A 3,724-nucleotide genomic window follows, 5' to 3' on the forward strand; every position below is an offset into this window, starting at 1 on the left:
GCTTTTAAAGGGCAATTGGATGAACTCTTTAGATGAAAGAATAGCTTTAGAAAACAGCTCCGGGCGATTTTATCAATTCGGTGCCTTTAGCACACACAGCCACGCTCCGTGCTGTTGGCTTCTGTTTGTAATGATGCGACCCATTTTAAAAACAGAAGTCCTTTTAGAAAAGAAGCTCTCCAAACCGGCCTGCCATTCTTTATAAATGACTCAACACAGAAGGCACTCACTCCACTAAAATGACAGACAGGCTTGATAAAATATGGTACAGACTTGGCTATCCCATTCTGTAAATTAAAGATATTATTACTATTATTATTATCATAACACCAAGACATTACTGTTCTCTTTAATGTCTACTGTGGAATTACTGATAGAATCATTCAACCTGAAAATGGAAGGTCTCATATTTAAATGAAGGATGATTTGCACCCAAAGCTAGTCTGGCTCTGGTTTTACAGTTGGCCAAACACGTTCCCTTCATCCACATTGTTTTGTTAATGTCCTCAGAACAATCTTCTTCTTTTTTTTTTTTTTTTTTTTAAAGTTTATCTGTTTGTTTCTTTCATAGCAAGACAGAGAGTGAGAGGGACACACAAATAGTGCCCCAACGAGGTCTTGATACCTTGACCCATTCCAGCTTCAGCCTGGATTCTAGGCGTACCCACTTGGTTTATTCAGGGAGATCTCCATTGGGAACGGGATCTTTCTCATAGAAAGATCGGCCTCATAGAGTATCCCATTTTTACTGCTGTGTCACTGTCTGGTCCCATTATAAAAATCTTTAGCCCCCGAAGGACTGAGGTTCAGCAAGTGTAAGAAATGTGCTCCCAGTCCTGTGGTTGGGGTGGCTGAGTTTCCACCTGGACTTCAAGGGGGAGGGAGGAAGGAGGCCTTGCATATTCTGTGGGTGAGGGACTTGAGCAGCTCCCTGGCATACACTGGTTCCAGCTGGTCCCAGAAAGGGCACATTTCAGCCTGGAGCCCTGTACCTGGCTGGACTGCCTGGACACACCCTCTAGTCTTAGGGTTGCAGTTCTCCCAACTCCTGGCATTTTGGGCACGTCTGCAGAACTTGCAGGAACAGCCTCTTCAGGCAGCTGAAGTGCAGCCGCCTCTCAGCAGATGGTGGTTAATAATAGGCTTTGTTCTCCAGGTTCTTCTATTTTCAGCCACGGAATACAATTTATGAAGAAAAAAAATACGCCACCCCCCCCACCCCTTATCAGATCTTCTATAATTATAGAATAAGGTGCTTGCGAACTCCCAGGGAGCTGGTTTCCATGGCAATGACAAGCTATTATATTCTAAAGGCCAAGCTGGAGCTCCGCCCCCTCGTCCTCGCCACTGCTGTGCGTCTTGTTATTGCAATGTTCCAAAATAAACTTGCTGCCTAATCGTAAATCCCATATAATTAGAGATGAGCTAATCGTTACCCGCTACCTTGGTGCGGCCCACTCAGCGCGCTCGGCTTCTGGAACAGCGATGCTGACGGACCGTTTGATGTCAGCACAGACCTTCCTCCCTCAGGAACTGGGGGCAGCAGCCGTCCTTGTATGGTTTGGGACCCTCCAACCGGAAAGGCACTCTGAGTTATGGGACCTGCCCCAGCGCTTCAGCAAATGAGAAGGGGAGCTTAAGCAGTGACTGGGCCACGGATTTGTCGCTCTCCAGCTTTTATTAAAGAGGGACTGGGGCAGCTCTTTGGAGAGGGTGTGGAGCCTTTGCTGTTCCAGGTCACAGCTGTGTGTGGCCTGCATGGGGGTGAAGTATGTGACAACCAAGGAAAGGAATTCCCACCTCCTCCCTCCCATCTCTGGACCTGCTCCCCAGCCCCTCTGGGGCAGACTGGGAGTGGATTTTAGGGCGCTCTGTCTTGGGCTGGTGTGTGTCTTGTCCTTGTTCATGAGGGATCACCCGCTGGACTTCAGCAGGGGGACCCCAGCAGGCATTGTGCTTGGTACAGAGGTTCTTGGGAAATTCCACTCTCAGGGAGGCAGATGATGACACGTGGAAAAGAAAAGAGGTGGGGCTGGCAGTGGTAACCACGCTCTGAGCTCTGAGAGGCTGACCCAGGGGGAAAGTTCTAGGCTCCCATCTGGAGACCCCCCCTGAGTACGCTGGCCTGCGTGCCCATATCCAGGGCTGGCAGAAGCTGAGTGGATGACGGCATCCCCACTGTTGGGAGTGCTGTCTGTTTGACTCCCTCTCACTCATGGAGGAAAGAAGAAACTTGAGAGAGAGGGAGAGCATGATGATGGCAGATAAGTGCTCTGGGGAAATCCAAGCAGAGGAGATGTGTTGGAGTGTGTTTGGGGTTTCGGGGTGCTCCTTCTACTATTTGGGCAGAGACTTGAAAGTCAAGAGAAATGATTCCAGTTTTCCTCTTGGGGCAATCTCATTTCACTACATATCCATCATGGACAGCCAGATTTGCTATAGGACTTCATATATTTTATTCATTTATTTACTATTTTAATTGCTAGAGGGTATGTATGCTCGCATGCACGCGCGCGCGCGAGAGAGAGAGAGAGAGAGAACGAAAGAGAGAGAGAGAGAGACTGGGATGGGGATGGGGGGACGGGAGTGGGGGCAGAGAGAGAGAGAAAGCACCCCCTAGTGGGGCATGGTCATGCCTCAACCCCTTCTCCTCCATTTCTCCATCCTGTCAGGATTTGGGACATGTCTGCGTATGGGTCCAATGTGTTTCCAAGCTGCTGGAGCTGGGATTCTAACTGCGATCACTCCTATGGGATCTGACTCCCTTAATCAGTAGGCTACAGGGCTGGCCCAATAGATTTTATATTTTAAAGTTTATTTATTTATTCTGAGAGACAGAGAAAGGGAGAGGCAGAGGGTGAGAATGAGAGAGAGAGAGACAGAACCCCAGTAGGGTCTTTACATCATGCCTCACATCCAGTCTCAGTCACCACAGATGACAGGCATACACTTGTGCTTGGCATGCATTCCCAGCTGCGTCACCATGACCCTCCCATCTGTCCCCCTGCAGGACATCAAGTGTGCCGCTGGCTTTGGTTTATGATGTCTCTCTGTGTGGATCTCTTTCCTTGGCTGCTGTGGCTCCACTCTCTGTCCTCCTCTGAGGTCTCTGCCTCACACCCTCAAAGGTACGAGGGGAACCCTGGAATCTGCTTGGTCTTAGCAGGTACAAGGCTCTAGCAGTAGACTGGTGGAGTGGCGAGTCACAGCGGTCAGGGTGTGCGTTCCCTGGTTGCTCCTCGTAGGCTCTCTGTGGGGTGCTGCCTCCCTCTACAAAGGCCACAGGTGCTGCAAGGTCTAGAGGGGCACCCTCTCAGAACCCTGGTATGCTCTCTCCCGGGTCCGTTCAGGCTCAGGGATGACCATGGCTCCCGCTGTTGCTAGCCCGAGGACACTTCACCGTCCACCTGGTTTCTGCACACCTGCTGTCACCTCTGCAGACAGCGCCTTTGTTCAGCCCCACTCACCACCTGGTTTGAGTGCATTCTCTTCTCTTCCCCTGGGCCTGACTGACGCAATCTCTCTCACCCACCCAGGCCAGCTTCCTTTGTACCTTTTCTGTCACTGCTTGGTCACCACCTTGGAGGCTTCCCCGTCCCCCTCTGCCTCTTTTAATCCTGCTTGTGCAAGACCCAGCTGGACCCTCTCCCCCGCCTTCTTTTAAATAAATTCCTATTTCTCTAAAAATCAGCCCCCCACAGCTTAGCAGTCGCTTGCTTTCCTG

General features: G+C 50.4%; 1 long non-coding RNA gene across 1 annotated transcript in view; it reads right to left on the minus strand.

The window, feature by feature from the left end:
- LOC102502715 (uncharacterized) overlaps positions 1-1,086 on the minus strand; it is a 2,970-nt gene extending 1,884 nt beyond the window's left edge. Inside the window, exon 1 of the long non-coding RNA XR_333166.1 lies at positions 993-1,086. This is a non-coding gene — a long non-coding RNA (uncharacterized LOC102502715). The remainder of the gene's footprint in view (positions 1-992) is intronic.
- Positions 1,087-3,724: the final 2,638 nt, after the last annotated feature.

The sequence above is a fragment of the Tupaia chinensis genome, unplaced genomic scaffold, assembly GCF_000334495.1.
Source record: "Tupaia chinensis unplaced genomic scaffold, TupChi_1.0 Scaffold000007_1, whole genome shotgun sequence".
In the NCBI taxonomy this organism is placed as follows: Eukaryota; Metazoa; Chordata; class Mammalia; order Scandentia; family Tupaiidae; genus Tupaia; species Tupaia belangeri.